Below are 20,216 nucleotides of genomic sequence, written 5' to 3' on the forward strand. Positions count from 1 at the left end.
CTCAGCCACACAGAAGAACGCTTGTTCATCTCTCTACTACCTGGCCTCTGTGAAGGGGCTCTCCCCCTTCTCCTCAAGTAAGCATATTCTCACTTTTGTGTGAACACTTTTGACAATGGTCCCTCTCATCCTCCTGGTTCCCACCAACAGAGGTTTCATTCTACAGCAAGATCTGCAACCAATCAGAAACCCTAACAAAAAAATTGACAAGTCTTATGTAAAAAAAAAAAACATTGAGAAACATGTTCTACCTATCATAAGCTAATAACTGCACTGGGAATTTTTATACACTTATGTCTGATTAAGATTTAGAGCTGGCACTGACTTTAGACATTGTGAAGGCAAAGAGATGAAGTGTCCTACCTGTGTGAGCACAGGCAGGTGAGCCAAGATGTGAAGTCCTAAGTCCTACATCCAAAGTCATGCTGTTTTCACCACATAGATTCTCTTTGTGAAAGCTTCACCTACCTTTTGATGGTAAGACTTATACTATTCCCAGAGAGATGAGGCCTTGAGTAGTCAGCATTAACAAAAACCAAGAAGAAACAATAAACGAACAAACGTTTATTAAGTGCGTGTTATGAGCCAGGCAATGTGCTAATAAGCAAAGATATTAAACCATTTCCCCCCATCTACCCCTCCCCCCCAACAATAGTCCCTGCTGTCAAAAAGTTCACAATCTAAAGGGAGAGCCGCCGTGCCAACAACTACGTACAAACAAGCTACAAACAGAACAAACTGGAGATAATCAGCGGAGGGGAGGCATTCGCGATAAAGGGATCAGGAAAGGCTTCATGGAGAAGAGATTTTAACTAAGATGGGAGGGAGAGAATTCCAGGCATGGTGAAAATATCCAGGGAGCCAAGGAAAATACTCAAGAGTCCGGAGATGGAGTGTTGCTTACAGGGAACAAGGAGGCCAGTGTCACTAGACGACTGAGGATGAGGAGGGGAGGAAGGTGTAAGAAGAATGGAATGGCAGGAAGCAACTGGGTTTTGGAGAGGGCTTTAAAAAGCCAAACAGGATTTTAGATTTGATCCCGGAAGCAAAAGGAGCCATGGGAGATGGAATAGCATAGAGGAAAAAGAAGTTCAGAATTGGGCCCGAGGAGACATTCAAGGTTAACAGGAAGATAAATTTCATTCAGAGTTAAGTGCAAAGTATATAACAAACCTACCAGTTAATAACTTGCTAAGATACAAACAAAAATCATGAAATTTAACAAAACATCTTTATAAAAACAGAGATTTAAATAAATGGAGAGTGATCCATGGCTTATGGTGGGGCTATGACAATATAATAAAAAAGACAAATCTAGGTCAATCAAATTACAAAAGGGCTTTTTTTTGGAACTAGACAAAATAAGATCAAAACCCTTCGGAAGAACAAAAGTTCTAGAATTTTAAGGAAAAAAAGTGAAAGGAGTGTGCATAAAAGAGACGTCATTACTAGGCCTCCAATTGTATTCAGAGGTATTAGTTATCAAAACTACTGGTCACCAAAAAAAAAAAAAAAAATTAGGTAGAACAGACCAGATAATCAACAAACAGAAGCAAATGGAAATAGTAGCCCAATGTTTTCTAAACCCAAGAACATAAATTTATGAGAGAAGGATTTTTATTTCAACAAGGTCTCAAAAGTATTTTGGCAGAAATTAGATTTAGACTAACATCTTACAACAATAATCTCTAAACGGATATATATCCTAGATATAAAAGGCAATATCATAAAAAAAAAAACCGAAAATAAAAGAACAGATATCTCTCAATTATGGACAAGGAGAAAGTTTGTACCTAAACAAGGACTAGAGGATACAATAAGACATGTCCCAGAACAAAGAAGAAAAGCAATGCAATGTTAAAAACATCTAAGGTTTCACTGCATGGAACAACAATTGGCGAAGACGGGGACAGAACACCATGGGAGCTGTGGGAACACACAGACACACACGCATGCATGCGCATACACACAGACACACGCACACATAGACACACATGCGCACACAGAGACAGACACACACACAGACACAGATAGACATGCACACACACAGACACACGAACACACAGACACCGACACACGCACACACACACACACAGACACAGATACACACACCACTCCAACCCCCACCAATAAACTCCAGTGGCTCCCTATCATCTCCAGGAATGAAAACACAATCCTCTGCTTGCTATTCAAAGCCCTTCATAATAATCTAGCTCATTTCTACCTTTCCAGTCTTCTTACACTTTATTCTGGGCCCCCCTCCCTTTTACCCCCTCCACATAATTTTCAACTAAGTGACACCAGTTTCTTGGTTGTTTCACAAATAAGACACTAAACCTCTTGGCTCTGGGGTATTTTCTCTGGCTGCCCCCATGCCTGGAAAGCTTTCCCTTCTCATTTCTACCTACTGGTTTCCCTGGCTTTCTTAAAATTCCAACTAAAACCCTATCTTCTACAGGATGCCTTCCCTAGCCCCCCTTAATTCTAGCATCTTCCCTTTCTAAACTACTTCCTACTTATCTTTGTACATATTTGTTTGCTTGTTGCCTCTCCCATTAGACTGAGAACTTCTTGAAGGCAACTATCTTTTGCCTCTTTTTGCATCCCAAGTTCTTAGCACAGTGCCTGGCACATAGCAGGTGCTCAATAAATACTTACTGACTGACTGACTATAAAGTAGAAAGGCTTCTTGAAGGAGATGAGCATGTGAGCTGAGTTTTGAAGGGGCCAGACTAACAATGACTGTGTCACTAAAACGGACACATAGGACAGTCACTGAGGCCTCTCAAAGTTGGTAATCTTCAGTCTTGAATGCCACCACCCAAATCTGGGTCACAGGTAGCATGAGGTGCATACAAATCCAGACCTAGCCTCAGAGGACACACAGTGCCCTACAATGGAAAAGTGTGATTTATTAGTCAGTTAATATTAATCCTACATAAAACCCCAGCAGTTCTTTTCCTCAAAAGAGAAAATATCTTAGAATTAACATATTTAGTTTACAATACGTTGAGATAACTTATGTTCATAACCTAAAAAGATCTGGATCAGGAGCAATGGTCAACATGTCCAGCATCCAGACCACTCCGGTGATTATTCTGGGGCACAATATTTCTGTCATTTCCCAAGGAACTTCTGATTCCATCTCAAGTGACTCATTTGTGAAAAAGACAGGTAGTCAAATAGACAGCCTTTGGCTGAACATCAGAGCTGGACCCTCGCTTAGTCCTGGCTCTGCCAACCTCTGCACCCTTCCTTGAGGAAGTGATTTCTCCTTTCGGGGTCCCCTTTAGCTCATCCGTACAATGGGGGTAGGGTAGGTTGGAAGGCAGATGATCTCCAGGGTCCCTTGAAGCTCATATGTTCTTTTATGATTACTGCTATCTTGTCCCCTCAGAGATAAGTATCTCTCACTATAGCTCCATGCTGTCTGTTAGACCTGCTTCTTTGATGGTATATCTCCCTCTCCCAGCCCCGCTCATTTCAGGTTAATTTCCTATGTTTTATCAGCCTATCTCCCTAACCCCTTGGGGAAGCAGAATCCACACATTAAAACTCCTCTGAGGCTCTCGGGATGGATTTGCTGTGGTCCTCTGCTCAGGAAGGGTATTAGCAGCAATTAGGAGCCTGGACAGAAGCCATGAATTGTGAGGTATCCTGAAGAGGGAGAAGCCCATTTCATTCCATTTAAACCAATTTGCCCTGTCCAGATGACTAGCTAATGAGCCAAATGAGTTACTCAGGGTCACTGATACAGCTTTCCAAATCAAGTTACCAAACTGGTTTTAAAACCACTTCAAAGGGTAGTCCTTGACTGTTACAAATGAGGACAACTTGCTTAGCCATATGGACAGGATTTGGGTTTCTGTCATCTTCTTTGGGACCAGTTTTGCTTGGGGGATGAAAGAAAGAGAGAATAGACTTTTTAAAAAATCATTACTATTATTATTTAATCTGCCATGTTCCAAACTCTATCTACTTTCCATGATTTCGAGAACTCAAGTCACAGGTAACATCCCTTCTCTGCTTTAATGATGTATGTTGCATGAACAAATGAACCTTAGCACTCTCACCCTCCACTGGATGCAGCCTATTCTAATTTGAATACTTATTTGTTTGTCTAATAATATTGTTCTTCTGTTGTTTCAGTCATGTCCAACTCTTTGTGACCCCATTTGGAGTTTTCTTGGTACAGATACTGGAGTAGGAAACTGAGGCAAGCAGGGTTAAGTATCTGAGATCAGACCTGAACTCAGGAAAATGAGTCTTCCTGACTCCAGGCCTAAGGGACTATCCATTTCATCCACCCAGCTGCCTTATCTAATAACACTTATTCGTAGTAATAATATTTATTTATCTAAACTATGTCTCCATTAAAATAAAAACTCCTTAAGGGCAGGGAGAGTTCTAATCTTCATAGATTAGAAAGGTAGAGAGAGAACACTTCCCAGGACAGGACCTGGTAGCAATAGATATTTACTATATGCTGAATGCATAGTCTTGGGGGAAGCTGGAAATATAACTTGGGATATCTCAGAAACAGCTAATATTTCTATAACATTTTAGATTTACAGTGAATTTTCTTCTCTTGATCTCATGAGACAGAGAACGAAAGTATTCATATCCCCACTGTATGGATGAGGACATTGAAGCAGGAAATTACTGAGTACTGTCTAGCTGGGCTCCTGAATGGAGCAACTCAGAGTAAAACCCTTCCCCAAACACTAAAATCTGCCAAAGAGGGGTGGTAGGGCATGAGGGAAACATCTTTTCTAAGGAGGGAGAGAGCTATGCAAACAATTCCAGTTGTTTCCTCAGAGCTAGGGTAGGGAACTGGAAACAAAGATTCACCCTCTAGGCTGATGTGTGGTTCCTTCACACTGGTTTATCTTACATACGCAGAGCTGGGCCATTATTCAGTGAATTTAGGAGCTAGGCAGGGCATTCCTTTTGTTTTTACTATGGGTATGGATGAGACAACCCACAGGCCTCCAGGCAATTTAATTCAAGGGCATTCATCATACATAGCACCTTTTCAAAGGAACCACCACTGGGAAGACTCCTCCCCCCTACCTCCTATCCCTACATCAATGCCACCAAGATTATAAATAACAGACTTTTTAAAACTCGAATCTTGACAGATCATCTGGTCCAACTTAATATTTTACAGCCAAGAAAACTGAGGAGAGGAGGTGGCTTGTCTGATACCATGCAACAAGTGAGTATTGGAGCCAGGACTGAACTCAGGTCAGCTAACTACCAACCTAATGTTCTTTCTGATAAGCCACATTGTCCGGTAGTTTAAGAAGGCCACAGAATAGAGTACCTACAGTGGGCCTAGCACTGTGCTAGGCACTGTCTTAATTCTAATGCCTTCTTTTTTCTGGTTACTTCCAATTTTTCTTGTATATATTACACACACACACACACACACACACACACACACGAGTATACTTCCATATACACACAGAAACATCCTGTATATAGGACAAAGCTGTTGGCATGTTATCTGTCCCATTAGATCATGAGCTCCTGCAGGGCAAGGGCTTTCTACTGCTTAGCTTACTACCTGGCATGCAGTAGACACTTGATAAATGCTTACTGACTGTGTCAGATAAAAGAGATGCAAGTGAGATGGAAGAGTCTTTCGTGACATATGTGATCAAGTTTGTTAATGATAAATTTTGTTTTAACGAAACCAACAATGTAAACACAAACTACAAAGTATACTTCCTGAAAACAGTTAAAAGAAAACCACAGGAGTGCCTGCCATTGATAGCCCATGTAACTGAACCCTCTTAAAAATCTGCCCTTTGTTCAAGGAAAGGAGGAAGACTGTGTGTTTTAATTTAAAAGTAGGTGTACGGCAGTCCCTGCCTTTATAGGGCACTATAACGTTGTTTGTTTTTGCTCAGTTGTAATTCAGTGTATACTGATGTTCTGGCTCTTCCTCCTTCACCATACGTTCCCTCTTAGACACCTTCTCACATTTTGTGGAATTCTTAATGCTCATCGTTCCTTACAGTATAATCATATTCCATTACGTTTGGAAGCTACAATTAATTCAGCTACTGCCCCAACTCTTGGGGCAGTTTGTTTCCAACTTTTGCCTAATACAAATGGCACCAATGTATGAGTTCTAGGCAACCCAATGGGAGGAGAATGAAAGGTAGGAACAAATAGGAAAGAGGATTTTAGCTCATTAAGGAGAAACTTTTTCCTTAGAATTAGTTATTCCAATGGTCCGCCTCCAGAGGTAGGATTCCAGCAGAGGCCAGACAGGGATGTCAGACTTCCATGGTTCAGGTGGGACGAGAAGGGAGATGTGGACCAGATGACCTCTAAATTCCTGAGACAGAGATTCTCTCAAAGACAGGAGTCCAGTCTTTCATAAAAAAAAAAAAAATGGGAGGGGGAGAGGGAGGTGATAGGGGGAAAAGGTTATATTTTTTTAAAAACTCATTTGTTCCATTTGTGAGATAGCACTAGCCTCTGCTAAAATGCCTGAAAGGTATTTGTGCTCCCCTCCCCAAATTATCTCAGGGTACCTTTAAGAAGCAGGCTTCCATGGGGCCCTATATTTTATAAGCTTTACACCTTTAAGCTCAAAGCAGTGAGGGCCAAGGTTTCTTCTTCTCATCTGAAGGTCAGTGAATTTTTTTAAGAAACTATTTTTATAACTGTGTTTCAGCAACACTGGTTTCCTTTACAACACTATGTTTTATTCATTTAAAAAGATTACCCTGAGAAGACTTCACTGGACTGCCAAAGGGTTCCATATCATGCAAATAAAAGCTAACCTCCATCCTAGCCTCATTTAAAGAAAAATAACCTACTGTGTGCAAAGCTCTTTACCCAGGAGCTGGAAGACATGGTTACATTCTTATACTTCATTTCCAGCCAAAAGACTGAGAATACTCCCTTCTCTCCCCAACCTTTTTGATTGTATTTAAACATTAAAGTGGACATGGAAATTAGAAAAGAAGTTAAAGTGGCTGGTTGAGGTAAAAGAATCTTCAAGTTCACCTGTGCAAACTGATATCTACACCTCATCACAGGACTCTCTCTCTCCCCCTCCCTCCCTGTCTCCCTCTCCTTCTCTCCTCTCCCTCAAGCTAAGCACTCAAAATTAAGTCTTGGTGTGGTCTGAACAATCCTAGGACAGTGGTAGGGAAGGGTCTTGGGGAGAATGGAGGGGTAACCTGGTGCAATGGAACAGGAGAGAGAGAAACAAGGCTAAGGGACAAGAGAGTTGGTCTCCATTAAAAGCGCTAGTTTTTACTAGTTAGCTGTATGACCTTGGCCAAATCATTTAGCCTCCTCGAGTCTCAGTTTGCTTATTTAAAAGAATGAGGGTATTACATTAGAAGATCTTGAAGTCACAGAATAAAAGGAATCTCAGATTTGGCAGGATGAGGACCTCAAAGCCACCTAATTCAAACGGTACCTGAAATGACAATCTCCTCTACCACACAGCCCCCATGAGTAGCCTCTGATGGAAGACTCTTAGTTGAGTCAGCACATTCCATCTGCAGACAGCACTAATGGTTTGCCTTTTTCAAAATGCTAATCCACTGTTTCTAATCCTACCCTCTGGGGACAAAGCAGATCACATCTATTCCCTCTTCCACATGACAATCCTTCAGGGGCTTTAACAGAGCTAAAATATTCCCCCATCTACTCACCTCAACAACTGTTTTCTTCTCTAGGCCCCCCCTCCACAAAACTTCCCATGGTGGTACCATAAGGTCTTTCACCATCTTGGCTACCCTAATCTGGACACACCAGTTCTAGTGTGGTGGTAAGCAGATCTGATCAGGCCGCAGTATGGATGGAGGATTGCCTTGCTCCTGCTAGAGCTCTTGCCTGGAAGCTCTCAGGGTGCTGACCCACCTCACATTTACATTTCTGGCTAATCATGCCTCATCCACTTCTGAAGTTGAGGTTTTGAAATGGAGTACACGAATTTACATTTATCTCTATTCTATTTTACCACTCTAGACCGTTAGTTCTTTCAGAAATTTCACCCTGTCATCTAGTACCTGTATGTCCCCTCTAGCACTGTGTCATGTGCAAATGTGATAACCTAACAGGTATACCTTTATTTGAGTCATTAATAAAAATATCAATAGCACAAGACCAACTACAGATTCCTTGGACACTCCACTGGAGATTTCCTGCTAAAGAGGCAGGCAGATACATGAAGATATATATATGTATAGTATTTATTAAGTGCTTACTAAGTACCAGGTACTAGGCTAAAAAGGGGGGTACAAAAATACAGGTAAAGAAGGAGAGCATATATATATATATATATATATATATATATATATATATATATATATATATACACACACACACACTAAGGAGGTTATTGCTGTTTGTCCTTCATTCTCAAAGAGGACCATGACATCAGGGAGGTGAAGCCATGACTTGCGAGTGAACTGGATTTAAGTGAAAAGTCACCAGTCTCACTTTCTCCTCTGGAGCCATCTGGGTCCAGTGCCCAGAAATGGATCAGGATGCTTGGAGATGGCTTCCTAGAGGTTAAATGATTTGGTCAAAGGAGTACTATTATATTCTAATGGTGAAAGCTGGAGAGGACGGAGGACCATAGCATGAGGATGGCCAAGAAAGGGCAGGAAGGCCTAGTTCTGGACCTGATAAGACAGAAGCTCACCTATCAAGAGCCAGGTGTCCTGGGGCAGAGTACAAGGTTTCAGTGATGAGGAAGATGGTCAAAAGGAGGCAGAACAGTAGAGATGGTCCAAAAGTGGAACTGAAGGTTTAGTCCTAGGAAAAATAAAGATAAAAGATACTGATAAAGAACTCAGAAAGATAACTGATATCAACAGCAATGATTAAATAAAAACAATGATATTGGCTGGCATTTACAGAATATTCTAAAGTCTGCAAAGTGTTTTATAAATGTTACCCCACTTTACAGAGGGAGAACCTGAGGCAGGCGAAGGAATGACTAGACCAGTGACACACAATCAGTACATGTTTGGCCAAATTTGAACTTAGGTCTTTCTGAATCCAGGTCTCACACCTGATCCATCTAGCTCTGGGAGTTAATAATCAACGAATTGCACTTGAGTTGAGTATCAACTCCCTCTTAGCTATTTTTTGATCTGTCCTCTCTAAAGGTTTATTCAAAGGACATTCTAATTGGAAAACAAAACAAAGAGTTGAGCAATGAATCAAAGAACAAATATTAAGTGCCTACTATGTGCCAGGCGCTAGGATAAGTTAAGCGCTGCTCTGGCTTCTATCCCCTTTTCTGAGCCTTCTCCTTTCTCCTGATTTGCTTTAGAAAATCTTATTTTTCATCCTTAACTTTTCTTACTTATTCTGTGCTCCAGTACTCTGGATACAATTCGTATGTGGCCATTTGTCATTATTGAGTTGCTTCAGTAATGTTTGTATTTTTGTGACCTCATTTGGGGGTTTTCTTGGCAAAGATAATGGACTGATTTGTATTTCCTTTTTCAGCTCATTTCACAGACAAGAAAACTGAGGCAAACAGAGTTACATGACTTGCCCAGGATCACGTAGCAGTAAGTGTCTTAGGCAGAATTTGAACTCAGGTCTTTCTGACTCCAGGCAGGGCACTCTATCTGCTGTACCACCTAGTTGGCCATACCACAGGACCATGCTTTTATGTCCATCATTTATTACCAGCTCTTGTTTCCATTTTCTATATATGATCTCTAATAGCTCCTCCAGCTTTAAACCTATGATTCTATAACCTCATAAACTTTTTAAAATCTAGGTTATTTGATGCATTCTCTACAGAAGATAATTTAAACAACTTTTCCTCTTCACTGGAATTGTTTCCCTTTATTTCTTTAGAATTTCTTGAGCACTTCCCATTCTTTCTTGGCTAACTTCTTCAATTACACTTTAGGCCGTTGGATTCTCCCTTTTCTCTCTCAGAACCTCTGAGACTCATTCTCCTGTGACTTGGGATCCATGGTTAGACCGTGTCCAACTTCTTTATTTTCTATTTCATATTCTAAGTCAGAATCCTTCCCCCTTCTCCCTCCACCCTCAGAGGCAAGATTCTTCCCTTTCTGTAAAAATCAAATTGAGGATAAAGTCTATTATCTTTTGTTTAAAGGATTATTAGGCCAAGTCAAGACATTATGAGTTGCTTTGTTTTTGTCAGCTAGAGTTCCTGCAGCTGTCTGGGTAACTTAAGTTCTATGTTCCTATATGTTCTATACTCATATGTGTGTATGTATGTGTATACATGCATATATATAACATATATGTGTATATAAGTTTATGTGTATATATCCTCTGCATCAGGCTTGTGATTCACTACCTGAATTTATCTATTTCCTATTTCAGTCCAGGTGATCTGTAGTATGCTCTGATGACAAAAATTACTTCTGTTTCTTCTTCCACTGACCCTCACCCAAATGCTCTCCACCACTCTCCCCTTATTCTCTTGCTCCTTCCCCATCCCATCCCCCCACCAGATTTTATTAAATAAGTGTATTTTCTTAACATACAATGTTATTGCCCCAATTTACCTATTCTAGGATCATGGATTTAGAGGGATTTAAAGGCCATCAGTTAGTCCAGATCCTTCCTGAAAACTGAGACTGAGAGAAATTAAGTGACTTGCCTGGAGTCAAACATGCAGTCTCAGTGGCAGAGGATTAAGATCAGAACCCAGGTCATCTGACTTTAAAGCCACTGCTCTTTCTTTTAAAATAAAGCACATATACTCTTGCAGAGCATTATTATAGTATGGTTCTCATCCCAAGACTCACTGAGATCTGAGACAAAGTCTGCCTCCTTCTTTTAGGACCTCTTATTTACACTGCATGTTAATTACATTTTGTACCTTTGTCTATAGACACCTAAGATAATGGATTTTTATGGCTGGCTTTTTTCTGTGAATTTCCGGATATTCTCAAAGTTCTTCTTATGTAGCAGTTAATCCTTAAACAGCAACTCCCCCTCCCAGCCCCACTACAAGTTGGCTTGGGGAGCGTAAGAGTTGTTAACAAGAGACAGTGTGGCACAGAGGATATTGAGCTAACTTTACAGTCAAGAAGATGGGAGTCTGAGTTCAAACTCTGTGATCTGGGGCAATTCACTTAATCTTGCATCATCTCAACTAAGGGAAGATACTATACTTTATCCCACCAGGAACTCCCTTCACCTATGAAACCACAGACCCAGATTTAATATAATATGGTGTAACATAAAAGTATAACATGACATGAGATGTGTGATGTGATACGACCCCCTAATTCCCAAGGATAGGACCCACATGAGCATCACCAACTCCAAAGATTGGCAAATATAAGACTTTGGAAGAAATAACAAGCAGTATGCTATAAATCAACAGACTATTCCTTTGCAGAAGGAGAATCAAGATTTCACTTATCCCTAAATCTAAATCCTTACCCTAGGCCAGCACTTCAGTTGGTTTTTTACAAAATTTGTGCCTTTTTCCTCTATGCATTAGCTTGGCTTTGTATTGTTTTTGTCTCCCATCAGAACCCCAAAGAACTCTCACCCTAACCGTTGCCTAAACAATTTGTATTGCCAGAAGCATTTCAATATGTTTTTTTTGAGCCACAGGCTATAACCACAGGGTATGTCCTTTATTCCACATCACAGACTCCTCAAAACTCTAGGGGAATCTCACATTTTCATCTTGAACAGCTGCCCTGGAGGAAAGTATATTTGATGCAGAAATCTGAAATGAATAAGCCTGATCTTCTGTGCTCAAAGGAAATTGGAGCTGAGTTTCTCCATAATACCAGTCCCTTGCTGGAGACCTGCAGGTCTTGTACAGTCATATACCTTTCCAGGAATTCTTTCAGAACCTAACTGGTGCTCAAATTTGCCAGAGAACTTCGATCCTCTTGTGAAATGCTGCTGGACACTGGGGTAAGCAACTAGCAGGTGATTTTCATGCAAAAAATAAGACAAGGGTTCCAAGACAGACTATGTGACTATTCTGTTCCTCCTGAATCACACAATGTCAGAGCAGGAAAGACAGACAGAATATATACTGTTAATGCTGGAAGAGCCCTTTGAACGAGAACATGGCATTCAACACTGGAGTTATCATGGATCTTATATTTCAGGCTGGGAGGGAACTGGGCTCATTTAACCTAATGCTCAATTTTCCAGATGAGAAAAGTGAGACCCAAAGAGAAAAAGTGACTAACAAGAGATCATGGGCATATATCCTGTTCATAATGCACAGTAACCAAGACAGCTATTTGTAGTAAAGCTGAATTTCCTCTTGTATAATCATTTTTCTCAGAACCTTTACTCTTCCAAAGGCCCTCCCAGTTTCATGAGTTAATTCTCACTACATGATATAAAGAATTTAGATAATTTAAATTTAATTCAACGAACATTTACCAAGTATCTACTCAGGTACAAGGCATTGTTCCAGGTGATGAGGATTAAAAAAAAACTTTATTTTGAACAACAAAAACCAGGAACAACAAACCCTCTCCTCTTACAACCCCTTAACCTCACCCTAAATACACACACAAGAATCATACAATCTAGTCAGTTTGACAGAGTGGAATCTAAATGGACTCTATAATATACCACAGACATTTTAATTTTTATTTAAAAATAAATGCTTAAAAATTCATAGGAAGGCTGTGAGCTTCTTATAAAGATCCAGTTTACCTCAGTGCTATTTCTTGGCTCCAGGCTGACATGGAAGGCTTACCCTCCTCACCTCCATCTCCCGGCCTCCCCCTTAACTCCAGGGCCTTTCTTCCCTCTGTTGATTACTTGCAATCTATCCCCAGATAATTTATTTGTGCAGAGCTGTTTGCATGTCTTCTCCCCAGTCTTTCACTTGGGTTTGTATTCCCAATGCCTGGTACATAGCTGGCACTTAATAAATGCCTATAATGTCCAAACATAAAGAAGTAGATCTGATAGACAAATTAACTATGGGGTTACAAAGACCTCAGAGGACGTTTAACCCTTGACTTAGGAAAAAAAAGTGAATGAATGTGTCAAACACGGAGAAACGGTAACTGTTGTGAAGAAGAAAATGAGGGAAAAAACCATGAAGGGGTGTGGTAGCCTGTTTCCTCATCAGTAAAACAAAGTGGGGGGAGGGGGGGAGAAAGGGTGTCAAGCTAGATAATCTCTAAAGTTTCTTCTGACTAAGAACCTCTAAGATTCTAAGGAGAGAGTGAGCTGTCAAAGAAAGATCTATAGAAGGAACACAAAAGATAATCTAGGGCTGCAAAGTCTCCATGAGTCTCTTAGGGCTGAACAGTATTCCCCATTACCCATAAAGAATAAATAGGGGATATATATAAAAAATACCTAAAGCAGCTTTTTTTTTTTTTTTGTAGTAATAAAGAATTAGAAAACTAAAATGGGGGATGCATGAACAAAGTATGGCATATGAAAGTAATCAAATATTACTGTACTGTATAAATATTACTGTATGGTATAAATGGGAAAGGGATGAAGAGGCTTCAGAAAAATCTGGAAAGTGTGAACTGAGGCAAAGTGAAGTGTACAGAAAAACAATTAATGCAATAACATTTGTAAATATCAACAGTTCTGAATGTCTAAAGAGCCTTGATCAGTGCAATGACTAGTCACAGTTTCTCAGAACCACTGGTACAGGACGCTACTCACTTTTTGACAGAAAAGTAATGGAGTCAAGATGTAAAACAAATCTAGATTTTTTTGGACATGGCCAAGTGAGAATTTGTTTTGTTTGCTTATCATGTATATTCCCCTTTATCACATTCCTATAAACATCAAGTTCTTACATAAATCATATTTCAAGGGCTTTTCCTTTTTCTAACAGGGAGAGAAAATACATTTTTGTTCACTGAAAAGAAAATTTTTAATTAAAAAGAAAAAGAATAAATGAAGAGAGATGCAGAGGTGTAAGAGTGCAGGTGTTCTCTCTGGTACATATTGGCTGCATGACCCTAGACAAGTCACTTCACCTCTGTCGTGGGCCCAGACAATTAATTCTCTATGATTCTATTTTGCAGAGCAGGTGCTCATTTGTGATGGTAAAGCTTCTTCAACAGAAGTAGTTTAGTTGTTCATGCCAAAGAAATCAGGTTCAGATTAAAAAATAATTAACAGAAATAATGAAAGATACTCTGCGCCTCAATTCAGTTCAATAGTTTACTTTGAAAGATTTTCTTAAGCTCCTCTTATGTGCAAGGTAGCTCGTAGGCCCTGGGGACGAAGAGGAAGGGGTCTCTTCTCAGGAAGCTTGCATTCTACTTGGGGGGCTTGGTTGGAGAGGTACTACTGATAAAGGAGTGGAAGCGTGTATGTGCGTGTGTGTGCGCGCGTGGCGGGGGGTGGGGGTGGGTAGACTCCCCACCTCTGTGGTTGTTTAGGCAACAGGGAAGGGTAAATCAGCTTGATGTCATTAGTGCCACAGACTCTATACCACTAATAGGATTCCTAAACACATTAAGTGCTAAGTGACTGTTGCATTCTATAGGACTTCAGTGCAGAAAGGTCATCTTAGGTTGAGGTAGTCAAGAGACAATTCGCAGAAGGAGGGTGATGTTCAATTATTAGAGGAATTCAGACAGAGAGGGTTGTGGGTGGAGTCCTTGTATACAACAAGACACTCAACAATTGTTGATTAAATTGAAAAGTGATTGTTACAGAAGCATCACGGCAGAATACTTGATTGAGAGTCTGGAAGACCTAAGTTCAAATCCAACCTAAGATACTTACTAGCTCCCTGACCCCAGGCAAGTCACTTAATTCTTCTGTGCTCTAATTCCCTCATCTGTTAAGAGACTCGTGGTCTCCGATGATTAATCTCATTCTCAATCTATGATACTGGTCAATAAACCAGATCTATATTGCACACACAATTTAAGCCAAGCCAATTATACAAGGAACCACAGGGTCCAGCAAGGCTGAACATAGATAGCACACCACCACCAACCTTTCAAAACTATGTACTATTGTCCACTAGGGTTCTTGAGCTTTTGTTGTACTATATGCCACCTCTGTCACAAAATAAAATTATCTATGTGCTATGGAGAGGAGAACTTGGGCACATTTGAAAAGCTATGTTATAGAATTTTAAACCTCCACCATTAGGCTAGAAGCTCCTTTAAAAGCAGGACCTGGGTTTTTGTTTTTTGTGTTTTTTTGGTCTTTCTTTGTACCCCAGAGCTTAGCACAGCACCTGGCACACAGCTGGCAATTAATAAAAGGTTGCTGACTTGACTTGGGAGGGAGTTCAGTAGCCATGGAGTCTAATCCAGACCTAAAAAAGAATCCCCACTCCAAGATACCCATCAAGTGAACATTCAGGGTCTGCCTGATTGAGGGGCTGGAGGGAGGGGGGGAAACTTTCACAGGCAACCCATTCCAGCACTAATTTTTAGAAAACTCTTCCCTGACTAAATATTCTTCTCTCAAACTTCCACTCCTGGCTCTTAGTCCTACTCTGTGGCCAAATGGAACAGGTCTGATCTCTTCCACATGAGAGCCCTTCAAATACTTGAAGCTACATCTGCTCCAGGCTAAACAGCCCCAGCTCCCTTAACCAACTCTCATGACAGACTCAAGGCTCATCAGCATCCTGGCTGCCCTTTTCTGGATGGAGGATGATCACGAGGCCAAACAGTAATTAATACCTATTATTGTATAGACACTGTGCTAAGTATTTTACAATATTTTATTTGACGGATACTCTCCATTTGTCCTAAAAGGTTGCTCCAAGAACTGAATATTGTACTCTGGCTACAGTCTGAACAAGGTAAAGTAACGGACCATGACATCCTTATTCCTAGAAGCTGTATCTCTCTTATCGCCTGAGACCTTCCATTTATTCCCACTGAATTTCACCTTAGTACATTGGGCCTCATGCTCCAGTGTATCAAAAATCCTTTTTTCTTAAATTTTGAGAGCTGTCCAGTATGTAACTACCCTTCCCAGCCTTACACCACCTATATATTTGCCAGTGTTCTTTGCTTAGATCTTAAGAACTGCTCAACTAGGATTCCAGGAGACTGATGAGGAAGCATGCTACCTAGCTCTAGATAAAGAGGAAACCGGCTCTTTCTTTGCCACTCCAGCACAATTCCCAGCATACAGCAGATGCTTAAGAAAAGCTGATTGACTGAAGAAGCAAAATAAAAAACCCATTTTCCAGGCACAGCAGAAGTGGGAATTTTTGTTTGACTGCATATTTGTCACAAGTGCTTTATTTTAATTACAGAAACAATCAACAACTTCATTCAAGAAAATTACAATAATGAGACAACCTACCAAATCTTATGGGATACTGCAAAAGCAGTTCTTAGGGGAAGTTTTATATCTTTGAATGCCTACCCTGAATAAAACAGAAAAAGAGGAGATCAATGAATTGGACAAGCAACTAAAAAGCTAGATAAAGAACAAATTGAAAATCCCCAAGTAAATACCAAATTAGAAATACTAAAAACCAAAGGAGAGATTAATAAAACTGAAATTAAGAAGACTATTGAACTAATAAATAAAAGAGTTGTTTTTATGAAAAAACCAATAAAATTGATAAACCTTTGGTCAATTTGATTAAAAAAAAAGAAAGAAGAAAACCAAATTACCAACATCAAAAATGAAAAGGGTGAACTAATCCCCAATGAGGAGGAAATTAAAACAATAATTAGAAATTACTTTGCCCAACTTTATGCCCACAAATTCAACAATCTAAATGAGATGATTATTTTAAAAAATATAAATTGCCCAGATTAACAGAAGAGGAAGCTCAATACTTAAACAACCCCATCTCAGAAAAAGAAATTGAACAAGCCATCAATGAACTCCCTAGGAAAAAATCTCCAGGGCCAGATAGATTTACAAGTGAATTCTAAACATTTAAAGAACAGTTAATTCCAATACTATATAGACTATTTGGGAAAATTAGGGAAGAAGGAGTCCTACCAAATTTTTTTTATGATACAAATATGGTTCTGATACCCAAACCAGAAAGAGTCAAAACAGAGAAGGAAAATTATAGACCAATTTCTCTAATGAATATAGGTGCAAAAATTTTAAATAAGATATTAGCAAAAACCACAGTAACTTACAACGACAGATGCAGAAAAAGCTTTTGACAAAATACAACACCCATTCCTACTGGAAACACTGGAAAGTATAGGAATAAAATGGAACTATCCTTAAAATAATAAGCAGTATCTACCTAAAACCTTCAGCAAGCATTATACGCAATGGGGATAAGCTAGACGCATTTCTAGTAAGATCAGGGGTGAAACAAGGATGTCCTTTATCACCACTGTTATTCAATATAGCACTAGAAATGTTAGCTGTAGCAATTAGACAAGATAAAGAAATTGAAGGAATTAGAATAGGCAAGGAAGAAACTAAGTTATCACTCTTTGCAGATGATATGATGATATACTTAGAGAATCCCAGAGATTCAAGTAAAAAACTATTTGAAATAATAAACAACTTTGGCAAACTTGCAGGTTACAAAATAAACCCAGATAAATCATCTGCATTTCTATGTATTACTAACAAAGTGCAACAGCAAGACATAGAAAAATAAATATAGGGTAGATATAAAATATTTGGGAGTCTACCTGCCAAAACAAACCCTGGGACTATATGAACACAATTACAAAACATTTTTCACACAAATAAAGTCAGATCTAAGTAAATGGAAAAACATCAGTTGCTCACGGGTAGGCTGAGTTAATATAATAAAAATGACAATACTACCTAAATTAATTTACTTATTCAGTGCCATACCAATCAAAGTACCAGATAATTATTTTGTAGAGCTAGAAAAAATAATATCAAAATTCATCTGGAAGAACAAAAGGTCCAGCATATCACGGGAACTAATGAAAAGAAATGCTAGGGAAGGTGGCCTATTGCTACCAGATCTCAAATTGTCTTATAAAGCGGCAATCATCAAAATCACTTGCTACTGGCTAAGAAATAGAGGGGTAGACCAGTGGAGTAGGTTAGGTACTCAAGACACAGTAGGCAATGAACACAGCAATCCACTGTTTGATAAACCCAAGGACTCCAGCTTCTGGGATAAGAACACACTGTCTGACAAAAATTGCTGGGAAAACTGGATAACAGTGTGGTGGAAACTGGGTATAGACCAATGCCTGACACCATACACAAGTATAAAGTCCAAATGGATACGTGATCAAGGTATAAAGATAGATACTATAAACAAATTAGGGGAGCAAGGACTAGTGTTTCTGTCAGATTTATGAAGAATGAAGAAATTTATGATGAAACAATAGATACAGAACATTATGAAGTGCAAAATGGATAATTTTGATTACATCAAACTGAAAAGTTTTTGCACAAACAAACCCAATGCAACCAAGATTAGGAGGGAAGCAGAAAACTGGGAAAGAATTTTTGTAAATAGTGTCTGTGATAAAGGCCTCATTTCTAAAATATATAGAGAACTGAGTCAAACGTACAACAATGCAAGTCATTCCCCAATTGATAAAATGGTCAAAGGATATGAACAGGGAGATTTCAGAGGAAGAAATTAAAGCTATCTATAATCATATGAAAAAATGCTCTAAATCACTTTTGATTAGACAAATGCAAATCAAAACAACTCGGAGGTACCACATCACATCTATCAGATTGGCTAACATGACAAAACAGAAAGATGATAAATGCTGGAGAAGACGTGGGAGAGTTGGAACACTAATTCATTGTTCGTGGAGCTGTGAGTTGATCCAACCATTCTGGAGAGCAATTTTGAACTATGTCCAAAGGGCTACAAAAATATGCATACCCTTTGATCCAGCAATATTGCTTCTAGGACTGTATCCCAAGGAGATCATAGAAACGGGAAAGGGTCCCACATGTACAAAAATATTTATAGCAGCTCTTTTTGTGGTGGCCAAAAACTGGAAATCAAGGGGATGCTCATCACTTGGGGAATGGCTGAATAAATTGTGGTATATGAATGTAATGGAATACTATTGTACTATGAGAAACAATGAAGAGGAAGACTTCAGAGAGGCCTGGAAAGACTTATACGAACTGATGCTCAGTCAAAGGAGCAGAACCAGGAGAACTTTGTACACAGCAACAACCACAGCACATGAGGGATTTTTCTGGTAGACTTAGAACTTCATTAAAATGTACGGACTTAAAAAATTTCCAATGGACTCATGAGGCAAAACACTTTCCATATCCAGAGAAAGAGCTATGGAATTCGATTGCAGACAGAAACAGACCATTTTCTTTTGTATTACGTTTTTTAATTTTTGCTTTATGGTTTCCCCCAATAATTTTAATTCTTCTATGCAACATGCATTTAATAGGAATGTACATGTTGAACCTATATAAGATTGTATACCATCTCAGGGAGGGAGAAGGGAATAAGTGGGAGGGAGTGGAAAAAAATTTTAGCTATATGGAAGTGATTGCTGAACAATGAAAACAAATAAAAAAATTCAATTACAAAAACAAAACAAAAACAAACCCCAAGAGCTTTGTTATTCTTTTTCAGTGAGAGGAGAGGGAGGACAAGAAAGAACAGGGTAGCAAAAGAAAAAAAGAAAAAAGGGTCGGAGAGAGCAAAGAGGATCATTGAGGCAAATCTTTTTTTTTTTAATGGAGAAAAAAGAACAGAAGAAAGTTCAGAAAGAAGCACAGACAAACAGCACAACTTTGAAGTCCCTTGGTGGATCTTATTATACACTTCAAAAGAAAAGCTGTACCAGGGACATTCCGTTTCACAGAAAATTCTATTATTTTCTCCTCAAATTATTATTATTTTCTCTGCAAATACCCACTGAATTTGGTGTTTGCAAAGTTCAGAGTAAAAATAAAAATCACTTTTAAAAAGGAGTTTTTCTCATTAAGTGCTCCTACTGCCTCCACCTCCACCTCACTAGGTTCTGAACCCTAGGCAGTAGCTGCTGCCTACCTGGCTTAGCCCAAGTCTTAGCTCATCCTGTCAAAGCAGAATCTGGTTTCCTAACTTACATCTACTGAGAATGGCAGCTTCTCATGTAGAGCCTCCCCTCCCCCTTCTTCTCCTTGGGGAGCAGTACGGAGCTTACTGAACATATGGAGCCAGAACACCTGGCAAATACCTGAGAAAAGCAATAAGAGACTTACAAAATTAAGACAGCAGCTCCAAGTTGAGGGAAAACCACAGGAAATAAACAAAAAGAGGTTCTGCTGCCCACAGTCTTCTTCCTTTCCTT

This window comes from Notamacropus eugenii, chromosome 4 (assembly GCF_028372415.1).
Source record: "Notamacropus eugenii isolate mMacEug1 chromosome 4, mMacEug1.pri_v2, whole genome shotgun sequence".
In the NCBI taxonomy this organism is placed as follows: Eukaryota; Metazoa; Chordata; class Mammalia; order Diprotodontia; family Macropodidae; genus Notamacropus; species Notamacropus eugenii.